The 12500-nt window shown below is 44.4% G+C and overlaps 1 protein-coding gene across 2 annotated transcripts in view; it reads right to left on the bottom strand.

Moving 5' to 3' along the window:
* Window positions 1-9084: 9084 nt before the first annotated feature.
* The window catches only part of usp46 (ubiquitin specific peptidase 46), an 18458-nt gene continuing 15042 nt past the window's right edge, over window positions 9085-12500 (bottom strand). For both annotated transcript variants that reach the window (XM_062556204.1, XM_062556205.1), the window contains exon 9: window positions 9085-12500. This exon is cut by the window's right edge and continues 1371 nt beyond it. The gene's annotated coding sequence lies outside the window, so the exon portion shown is untranslated.

Here is a 12500-nt window from a genome sequence, read left to right on the forward strand (position 1 = left end):
AGACGTAAAACTGGAATCTTGACTCAGTCAGTCAGTCAGTCACTCTGTTCTATAACTATCTTCAGTGTCATTTCCCACTCAACATCCACCAAGATGTCAAAGGTTAGACAGTTGCTTGCCAAAAAGCTTACACCATTTTTGCTGGAGGGAATGACTTGAGGGTTACGCCAACGGAAATAAGCTATTATTAAAGCTAGCGGCATGGATGTACTGGTACAAAATCACTCCATCTTTGTCCCATGGGCTAAAAATAACTTGAGAGGTACATTTGTGCAGCATTTTAGAGGGATAGAATCCCAATAGACTCCCATTCACAGCAGATGCCCCCGCCCCAGTTCAACTCAATGGGGGTCAATGGTCAAACAGTTAAGTGAACATTTTGTGTTTGTGTGTTGAGTGCTTTTGTGTTGAGTGTGCTTGTGTTTGTGTGTCCATGTGTGTGTGTGTGTGTGTGTGTGTGTGTGTGCTTACATGTTTGTGTGTTTGCTTTTATGAGTGTATTGCGGGCAAGATAACAGGGTTAGTGGGGTAATGGCACATGGAGTGTGCTCATACAGTATGGTACCTCATCATGGTTGCGGGTGGCTGTGTTTAGCTTATATACTGTAGTGTGCTTTCATAAAGTGGTCTGCAATGCAGTGCCTCCTGTTTAGAGGGTGCTGTGCGTGATTTAGCTTAATAAAGCCTGTGTTCCTTTGATGCTGTTGCTCGCCAGGCTGGATGTTACCGTTGACTTGCGTTATCTCGGCACCTAGGATAGCACGAGATGAACGCTGCAACTCAAGGAAGGGCAGAAATTCACTGAAAACGGTCTTCACCGATCTATATCACCCCGACTAAGTTGGAAATAAGGTCCTATGTCCAAAATTCCGAACTATTCCTTTAACCTCATAGCTGAAGAAATTTTGCAAAATCAATGTATAAGCCGCGGCTAATAGTCGGGAAATTACGGATATTGCAGGTGTGCATTTACAGGCTCTTGTATTTATTGCAATTTCCGCAAGGTAGATTTATTACCCAATGCAATTCAATACCTTTACCTTGCCTTGTCTCATGCAGGAAAACGCAGACATTTGAGAACTGACTCAAAAGCGACGTCAGGGATTTTTTTTTTAAAAGTATTTTTTTGGTCCTTTTGCCCCTATTAGTAGGCTACAGGACAGTGAAGAGGTAGACAGGAAACAAGCGGGAGAGAGAGATGGGGCGGGATCGGGACACGACCGCAGGCTGGACTCGAACCTGGGTCCCCACTTGATCTGGGGCCCCTAGCATTTTTGTCACATTGAACAATCACCTCCTCATGACCACTGTAAAACTAAATGGTTTCTGTAGGCAGCCCAGGCTCTAAAAACTGGGAACTAACAAAGTGGGGACAGCCAGTGTCCCCCAAACAAAAATGAAACCCTGCATGAAACCTCTCTGGGAATACTGAAGGTATAGGGGTGAGCTGCCTCTCTCGTGTAATTCCTTTGGTTCTTAGTTAAAATATAATGTATGTTTTTTTTGCACAAACAAGCGGCATAAACATAAACACAACCAAATGCGACCAATCCCTGACTGCACCTTTCCAGTTATAGTAGTGAATAACTTCAGAATGATTAAACACCCTTTCTAGATAATTTGTGCGTGCCTCTTCATGACTGAAAGTGAGCTGTAAAGTTATCTGTAAACATGAATCCTGACTGAGTCCTGAGTCAGTTGCTCTGACTGAACTTCAATGCTGAAAAATATCTTATTCCCGTAACATCTTCTAACGCCCTAGAGGTTAGACAGCTGCATGCCAGACAGCTTCCCGCTTTTGTTGGGGGATTGTCATAAGGGTTGTAGTGACAGCAAAGCTAGCAGCAGTGATGGAATGTTATGGCTTGATTCTTCTGGGGAATGCTGGCTGTGTTCCAGAGCCTGTTTTAGCCTTCAGGATGCTCCGGGGAACGGTACAAAGTGAGACGTCAGAGTCGTGGGTGTCAGTGGGTGTTTCTAGGAATTAAATATGTTCTCTGTTTGGGTGTGTATGAGGGAATGTTCATACATGTTGTATGTCACTCAGAGTAGACAAGTCACTTTACAGTAATATGTGAACTTCTTGACAGACATTGTCTTCTTGTGAGGAAATCTGAAATAAGTAGGCAATGTTTCACAACAGATACTGAGACATGACAGACAGTCAACAAACTACCAGTGGCCTTTTTACAGTGTTTTTTTTTTATCTGCTTGATACCTTATTATGTTGAATCCCTCATTCTCATTGACTCTACATGGCCTGATATCAGTGGAAAGAGTGGAGCACATCACACACAATTGGACATAATACAAATGTGAGTGCAATCCTGCCCTGTTTTCACTGTTGCATCAATCCATTGGTCTGCATGTTAGCTACTGTAGGCTAGCAGTTTGAAATAAAAATTGAGAAATGCCTTCAAATCATTCAAACCAATGTCATGTTTGCTTTTTAAAAATGAATGACATAATTATGACTGCCGCCGGTGGGCACGTAGCCCCACAAGGATGACACAGATGAAATGAAACGGACAAAACAAAATCAACGAAAAATACTGTCTTCACAGCTTCTTTGATGAATATTCATTCAGAAAAACATCCTTTGGTAATTTTTTGCCGCAGTTACACTTAAAGATGTATTTGTAATACCGGTATATACAGTATGACAAAAGCAGAGGTATGCTTATGAAAGGAAGGGTATTGGGTACTGGAGGTCATGCCATGATGTAACATACTGTAACATACAAATCTTTAAGTTAATACCACACATACATTTCAGTTAATAACGTATGCATACCTGCATGCATGTGAAGAATGAATCTAAACAGAGCTGGTCTATGTTTATAAAAAACGCCTGTGTGTGGTATGGGCTAGTTTGACTTCCTTTTCGCATTCATCATGTTGTGTACTTGCAGGAGCAGTCTGCGTTACTGCATCCACACAGCTGCTGTTTAGAGAAAGGGAGCAAAAGACAGGGCTGGAGAGAAAGAGAGGGAGGGAGGGAGGGAGGGAGGGAGAGAAGGAGAGAAAGAGAGGGAGGGAGGGAGAGTTTCTTTATGCCTCTGTTTGGGCTTCCGGTAGGAGACAAGACATGGAGTGTGTTGACCTTGTTAATTTTCTTCTGTAACAATGAGGATGTGTGTGTGTGTGTGTGAGATTGTGTATGTCTCTCTCTCTCTCTCTCTCTGGAGAAGAGATTGATCATTTCTGAGAACCTGTACTTCCTTGGTGGTTTAATTTCCAGGGAGAACACACACACACACACACACACACACACACACACACACACACACACACACACACACACACACACACACACACACACATTCATGCACATGTAGGCGGCATCTCTTTCTTTCTCTCTCTCTCTCTCTCTGTTATATATCCAGGAATTCCAATCAATTCTTAGTCAGTTTTCTCGTGAACTGCTGCGCAGCTGCTACTAAATGGTAGCTACACACTTCACAGCATTCGGGATGTCACTAGGATTGTGTATGTGTGTGTGTGTGTGGGGGGGGGGGGAGTGTTGTAGGCAATGCAAAAAGAATTCATCACACCTTAAAAGGGCTTCATTGAATTGAAGGATATACCGGTACAATAGGAGTAACAGGGATACCACGCTATTAGTTTTCACTCTCTCAATATTGCCATATTATAACAACAGTCTGCTGGGATTGGTATTGTATCTTGCCAGTTGCCAATCAGCGATGATAGGGGAAAGATGAAACCGAAACGTATTGTGATATACTGTACCTGCAAATGTCAAAAATGTACCGGTAGTTAGAAAAATACAGAAATACTGTATATTTACAGGTAAGGGAAAAAAAATAAAAAATAGAATAGGCGTAATGACGCCCCTGCTTAGCACCTACATATGCACGCTAATCAGCCGTGTATGCACAACACTGGAGGCCTACACACACACGGTAGCGATGCATAGATGGCTACAATTGTGACATAAGCTTCCATTTCTGCACAGTTAACTTGCCAGATGGTTATGTCAGGGTGGGCATCTGATAGAGACCTCTTACAAAATCATTCACATGTACAGAACCCACCCCCCTGCCCCCCCCCCCCCCCCCTCCGACACACACACACACACACACACACACACACACACACCTGCGCGCACACACACACATGCACATACACCTTTTTTCCCTTCTTCCGGTCTTATCAGTTTATGTGTGTGAGTGTGTGTGTGTGTGTGTGGGGGGGGGGTCACCCTTTCTCTCTGTCTCTCTCTCTCTCTGTATCAGCACAGGTCTGACGCACTCCTCATGTCCTCATGTCCTTGAAGATGAAAGGAGTGCAGAGAACAAGCAAGAGGAAGGGAAGGGAGAGAAGAGAGGGAGAGAAAGGAAGCAAGCGAGGCGGAGTGACAGCGAGAAGGGGAGCAAGCAATAGAAAACAATGGGAGAGTGTGACACAGAAAACAATGGAAGAGGGGGAGAGTAAGTGAAAGTGTGTGTGTGTGTGTGTGTGATAAAGAGAGAGAGAGGGAGGGAGGGAGAGAGAGAGAGAGAGAGAGAGAGAGAGAGAGAGAGAGAGAGAGAGAGAGAGAGAGAGAGAGAGAGAGAGAGAGAGAGAGAGAGGAAAGCTGGCCCTGAATCAGCTCTTTTGAAACAATCAAAGGCTGTAGAGAGGAGGCTGCATGGATGGAGGGGAACCCCGGGCTTTTCATCTCCTCTCCCACGTCCGTCTCCGTCTGTGGGCCAAGTAGTCTGTCTGATGTCATCACTGCCTCCTCCACCCTCACACGGCCAGCGCCAGTTCATCCACCCGCCTGCACCGCCCGCGCTGCCCACCCACACTGCCCACGCTGTTGTGTTGTGGCTCAATATTCAGTGTCTTCATCACTTTTCTCCACTCTCCAGACGGCCTTCAAAGGGTTTTTGTCCGATTTCTTCTGTCAACTCTGAATCATGATTTCAAAACTGACACATTAATTTTGTGAAATGCTCTATTAGCCCCCTACCTACAAAACATTTGCAAACATGCAACACAACTTTTGGTAAAATGAATGCATTAATTTGCATTCTGCTGATACTGTACATAGTCAGTGTACATGTAAAAATGGCAAACAAGCATGTCACAGGATGAATTGTATTATTCTCTAACCCTAACCCAGTGAGGCACTTCACAGACATACAGCTAGTCATGTTTTGTCAAGATACCTAGTCAGAATGTGTCTTGCACAGTTCTGGTTTGAGGTGACTTTGCGATATGGTGCTTGCTTTGATTTCACGTCTTGAGGCCGCTGGTAAGACCAGCCTGACTGATAAGATCAGACAAATTCAGTGCCAGAGTAAATTCATACATACATTTAGTATGTATTTTTTTTTATGTATAAAACAACTTACAAATATGTCAATTACATCACAAGAGTCATTGTGCCCGTGGCAACACCTCGCTCAAGGGCACAACAGTGGAGTGGAAGTCTGGACTTGAGCCCACAACTTCTCAGGCTGCATGCATGCTAGCCTATAGCTCCTATACACTACCCTGGCACTTCTGCGCCAATACACTTTCAGATTTGTCTGGCTAACAGGGGTCTTAATGAATTGTTTTTGAAATCAAAAACTACCAACTGATAATCAAAGAGGACAGGCAGGGTTATAGTCTGCCTGAAGTCTGAGAAAATAATTGATTCTGAAGACAGGGTGCAGTCAAGACACTGCCAACGGGGCACAGCTCAGTTGAGTGTGGATGTGCGTGTGTTTGTGTGTGTGTGTGTGTGTGTGTGTGTGTGTGTGTGTGTGTGTGTGCGTTAAAGTGTATGTGTGTGTGTGTGTGTGTGTGTGTGCGCGCGCGTGTGTGTGTGTGTGTGTGTGTGTGCACGGCATGCTCTCCAGGTGCTGACTCACACACACACGCACACACACACACACACACACAGTCACACACACTCATTTGAGACTCACTCTTATTATGCACACATTTAAACCAATTATGTCTCATCTCGTTAATGACCTTGACGCAGTGTTTTGAGGTTCATTGCGGCTGCATTTCGAATGACGGGGATGTTCTGATGCTCTCCTCGTACTCAAGTTCAGGGTCACTGAGTTGGAGCTTGACTATTTTGGAACTTTCTCTTCATTCTCTAACTTCTCATTGTGCCATTAATATGAATTCACACACGGAAGCAAGCATTTTTTTCATAGGTCTGAGAAAACCTTAGTTAAGCTTATTGTGAGATGTAGTATTGTCCTCGTAGATTATTGTAGCTACTTACACATGCAAGCTACATGCTGCATGGTCACTAAAACGCATTAGCCCACAAAAAAGCCCTCATACATAATGCATACAGTAAATCTAATCCTAATGGCACAAACAGATGATAAAGGAGGTAATGAAGAGAAGCCCCCACTTTATCACCAACCAACCACACACACACACACACACACACACACACACACACACACACACACACACACACACACACACACACACACACACACACACAAACAAACACACATACGCACGCGCATGCACACACACACACACACACACACACACACACATACACACACACACACACACACACACACACACACACCCCATTCCCATTTCCCTCCATTTTAGTCTTTTGTCTGACGAAGGGGCCACTTTGTTATAAGTCACCCAGATGAGCTACAACCACCTCCGCTATTACATCACACAGTGTGTGCAGCGCTACAGCCATGGGCACCTCGGACCAGACGCCACAGTTATCCACTTACAGTAAACTGCCCATATGAAGAATGACTCATTGGTGTCCTTCCCACTGCAAAACACCTGGAGGCTGCAAGATGGAGGTTCGGCGTCTTTTGTTTTAAATAGGAAAAGCAAGATGAGCAACAGCTGTGGGGACATGAGTCAGTCACCTATCGTCACGGCAACACAGAAATACCAGTTCTCAGAAATGTAAATATACTATTTACCCGGGCAGCATTCAGCACAATATGCTCATGAATATGTTTAAACCATCTCTGGTTTGGCCACTCATGCAGTCATACCTATGAATATTAGTCCTTGAACCAAATCCCACAGTTTTGGTCAATCGGTATTTGAGGGGAATAAGTCTCATGGTGATTTTTGCCAAGGTGTAGGCTACTACTCTAGAGTTAGAAATTAATATTTCTCTAATTTACAGAAAGTCTCTATCTCATCACTTTTAAGTTAAAGCCTTTTAAAATCAATATGTCAAAATTGAACGTTTTAGGAAAAAAACTCTGGCGCCTAAAGGGTTAAGTGACAGCATCGCATTGGTAGAAGCGTTTTATGTATCTATGTCTATTATATGCTTAAATACAAGGATATTAGAGGGGACTAGTCTAAACATCTTATCTAATAGATATCCCCACAAAACATTCCACAGCTGATTATTTACATTAATTTGAATGATATTTCAAGTATTGGATTTTTTTTGGTAATTTTATTTATTAATAATGAAATAAGTCATTATCTACTGAAATATGCAAATGTGCATACATTTCCAGTATAGAAACTTTAACACTGGATAAAACGAGGTTAAAAAATATTTTTGCTTTTCATTTCATCTCAGATGGTACCAACTAATCCCTCCGGCTCAAGGATGATGTGCTGTCACGTGGCACCGTGGTGGACAGCTTCAGTTCAACGTGAGTGACCACTGACCAGTGGTGAGGAGGGAGGCCATCTTGTCCACTTGACCATGAGTGTGGTGATTGAAAGGGCAGGAGATGTTCTGTGGGGAGAATGGACAGAAGAAGACCCATGTCGCTGAGGGCCTTTGAGGAGGGTGATGGTCATAGAAAAGAGGATGAGATATTGATGAAAGGCTTCAGGGGGAGCTCAGTTAAGGACACATGGTGGTTCACCAGGGGACCTCTGCCCCCCTGAGCTCCAGGTAAACGCTGGTCCCTGCGGGGATGCTTTCTTCCTGGGAGAGGTGTGTTTCAGGGTCGTGGCCTTCATGTACACTCACTTTTATACACACACACACACACACACACACACAAATATGACCAGTCACAAACACGCAAACACATCCTTGAGATTTCTGTGAAATCCACAGGCCATGGGGTTCACATTAGTGAGCTTCCTTGCCACACACACACACACACACACACACACACGGTATGACTTTGTTGTGAAAGCAAAGAGGGCTGGGATTACTTAATGTCCTTCCTCGAGAGAGTAAATCAGGTGTGTGGGCTAGCATGGTGACGTCAGAAGAGTGAAATTAGTTAACAAAATGCTTCCCAACTCAGATGGCTTACCTCAAAGAGGAAGGTACATACGCACACGGATACGCATACGCACACACACACACTGTGATGAAGGTGCTTTAATCAGAGTTCACTACCCTCAGGACACAGTTTATTGTTGTGACACTTCCACAACAGATCGTTGTGATATAACAGAGGTCGCCATCTAAATCAGTTCCCCATCCCTTGGGTTGTTTTGCAGTCTGGGGTCTGGTCTGGCCAAAGCACCTTCCTGGCAGCACAGCCTAAAAGGCACTACCTTTACCCTATTCCTAACCTTAACCCCTTCAACCCTAAACTGAGGGGAGAAGTGCCTTGAAGGCAGCGCTGCCTGGAAGGCACCATTGAGGGCAAATAATACCAAAGACCCTGCAGCTACTTGCGTTTAGCCTCCACCACATCCCTGACCCTGTCTGTCATGTTCTGGGGCCTGGTCAGTATGAAGTGCGGTCATCTGTGATCGGCTGTTACCCTGTGCGGTACAGATGAGACGTGGCATCACTGCGGTGCAGTGTAGTTCCAATGAAGTGTGGCACTTCTGTGGCGTTCCTGGTACCTGGTTAGTGGTCAGTATGAAGTGTGGTATTCCCGTGGCGTTCCTGGTACCTGGTTAGTGGTCAGTATGAAGTGTGGTATTCCCGTGGCGTTCCTGGTACCTGGTTAGTGGTCAGTATGAAGTGTGGTGCTCTGTGGCGTTCCTGGTACCTTGTTAGTGGTCAGTATGAAGTGTGGTTCTGTGAAATGCTCTGGTAGTCGGTGTGGTTAGCCTGAAGCCTGCCTGACAGTCGCAAATAACAGATACACAGACACACAGGTGTGTATGTGTGTGCGTGTAAATAATGTACAACACTCAAGCCTGATTTCTTATGTTTATTGAGAAACCAGAGGAAAAAAAAACACTCAAATCTCAGTTACTCCACAGCTCTTATTAAAGCATTTTAATTCTGCGCTAGAAAAGTGCACTTACAGTTCCACTAGTGTCAACCCCTTAACCACCCACCTAGAAGAACACACATACACACACACACGCACGCACGCACTCGCACACACACTTGCACTCGCACACTCGCCCATGGTGAACGAAGTCAGACCACAGACTTAAAAATAAAAAATAAAAAATAAATCAATGAAGACCAACATAAGCACAAACTTACACTCAACGTGTGACTAACAGAACTTTTTTTTTACATTGGTCTGTATGCACATTTTAAAAATGGAATATTTACACAAATATAACAAAGATAATCATGGTAAGACCTTGATGATGCAACAGTTATGTATGTATGTATGTATGTATGCATGTGTGCGTGTCTGTATGTGTGTGTGTGTGTGTGTGTGTGTGTGTCTGTGTGTGGGGTGGGGGTGGAGGGTTGGGTAAGGAGGTTGTGTTTTGACAGACAAAGCCATTGAATTCACAGCTGTCCTTTCCGAGACTGGACAAACATTTTTGAAAAGGTTTCACTCAGATGTGGAACTGATACAGAAATGGACCTGACCAACCAGGTTTGAAAACTTCTAGTGAGCATTGCATTGATTTGATCATCTCTTCCATCTTCACAATAGATCTTTTTTGTATAACCTTCACTTTGTTTTTCTTCAAAAATATATCGATTTCATAGTCCTAGCAGATATTTCTACATTGTACCTATGTACAAAGGTTATGTTAGCAAGTAACATAGTGTTCATCATGGGATTCTTCTAGAAGAGCTTGCATGGGAGTCTCTCCACTGTTCCAGTCGTGGTAACTGTTCTTGTCCATGTGCACACAGTACAGTACTTGCATGTGTGTTGTTAGTGTTGTTATTATATTCCAGTTTTGGCACATCTTTATAGAATGTGGTTCCACTTCAAGTTGCAGAGGGACAACAAAAAGGACACATGATCACATGGGTGCAGAGCACGAGCTACATTTGCTTTTTGTACCCACTCTCTTACATACACACAGGTGAACACACACATACGCGCACACACGCACACACACATACACTTTAATAATTGCTCAAGCATAGATAACTAGGTAAAAAGGTCAACCGAAAGGGGGGAGGTATCATCAGTTATGCCAGCAGCACAGTGAGTCAGAGTGACATTACGCGACTTGTGAACCGACCATGCCAAACACTAATGTTACCTCATGTTCATCTCCAAATGCACAACATGATTAGCTATGAAACATACCTTATGTGGTGAGAAGAGCTGAATTTAGTCGCTGGCAGTAACGTATGTCAAGGTTTCCCATAGGGAATGGTTTCAAGTAAGATGACATAAAGCACATCAAACAAAGACAACGCAACAAGGGAAAATACACAACAATGGGTGTAGGGTTGTTTTTTTTGTGAGTACTACATTAACTAACCAGAAGGTTAGCATGATCACAGAATGTGATTTGAATCTAATCACTCGAAAAAATGCTCATACCAATATGCGGTATGATCACTGTTACTTTATTGCACCATGATATGGAGTTGAACCTCCATTCCCCTGTCTACCACACATACACGCACGCACGCACACGCACGCACGCACGTGCATACGCACAAGATTTCTTTTCATTGTTAAAGATTAAATGCATTCATGTAAGTTAACATACTGGTCATACTTTCCCCACCTGCAGGCATGGAATACCTTCAGCATGTCTGAAGACTAAAGTAACACTTCTATACACACACACAAACACCCTCTCTGTCTTTCTCTCCGTCTCCGTCTGTCTCTCTCTATTTCTCTGATGTAACCTTCTCTAAGCTGAGTTCAGTACTGGAGAACGAGAAGCAGAATCAGTTGTGATTTCGCTGGCTGGGCAACAGCCGCTCTGCCCAGAGGGACATCCACTGCTGGGAAGTGAAATCATAGCTCAGTTCCACCTGTACCCTCCCCCACCCCTCCTCCTACTCTCTGCCCAGACACCTGCCTCTCTGCTGGGGGAAACAAAACTAAGGCTTTTAACGACGCTTCTGTCTGGAGTTAAGCTGTGTCCATGTGGGGTGTTGACAAGACACCATGAAGGGGTTATACACACACACACACACACACACACACACACACACACACACACACACACACACACACACACACACACACACACACACACACACACACACACACACACACACACACACACATTAACGCACACACACACACACACACAGCAATCCTGCTACCTACTAGAATTAGGGCAAATCATTAAACAAGGTCATAAGAGATGAGTCACGCTAACAAACTGTTGCAATTGGAGTATGTGTGAGTGTCTGTGTGTCTGTGTGTGTCTGTGTGCAACAACACAATAATAAGAATATCTCACTGAACTCCACACCAGCCAAAGACTCGAATGCGTCACACACTGCAGAGGCAGTGGAGATATTTCCCCAGACCCTGAAGACTGCAAACACCACCTAAGCCAATAACATGGAGGGGACCAGCTGCAGAGCTCGCCGACACCACGCAGATGATGCACCGGTGTTTGTTACGGCTCAGCCAAAGAAAGCCGATTGTTTCTCCATTCTTGTCAAAGTGAGCGGCCCTACTGCTAGACGTTAGACAAATAGTGCCAGCGTCTGGATTGAGACGAGCTAATTTAACAAAGCAAGCTGGAGAAAGGATGTGAGATGATTGTGGACCACAGCAGCTTAGTTAGAAAGAGACGCAATTACATCGCCGGCTCTTTTGTAATCACTTCTGAATGACAGGCTGGCCTTGCTATCTTCTTCTTTCTCCTTCCCTTCTTTCCTATTCTCCATACTCCTTTACTCTCTCTTTCTCTCTCTCTCTTCACCTCTCTTCTCTTTCTCTCAAAACTTTGCTAGAAGTTCACTGGAGTCACACAAACCCTGTGCCAATCTGTTGTACAGAAGGCATCCAAGGCTGCTCTCATTCAACTCTTTGGCATTCAGAAGGAAAACAAAAGACCTCGAATCCCTCCAGCGTAAACACTCAGGGCGGCTGTATGGTAGCAAAAGCTGCAAGGTCTCGTCAATTGAGATGACATACCGGTAACAAAGAAATCTACAGACGTGAAGCTATTTTAAAAAATCAGAGCGCAGATGCAGTCATGTGCTTTCTGAGCAAGATGACACACTCCAGGAACAGTCGACTGAGTAAAAACACGGCGCCTTCCCAATATCACTCCACTCAACCAACCCATCCATCCATCCATCCATCCATCACCTGCAGCTTTAACTCCTCTGCTGTTCCTATGGCAAATTCCAGCCTGTGATGCTGTGACGTGACGGGCCAGAACATGGCCAACCCAACAGAGGAGCCATTAAGAGACTTCCCCGC

The sequence above is a fragment of the Sardina pilchardus genome, chromosome 15 (genome assembly GCF_963854185.1).
Source record: "Sardina pilchardus chromosome 15, fSarPil1.1, whole genome shotgun sequence".
NCBI lineage: Eukaryota > Metazoa > Chordata > Actinopteri > Clupeiformes > Clupeidae > Sardina > Sardina pilchardus.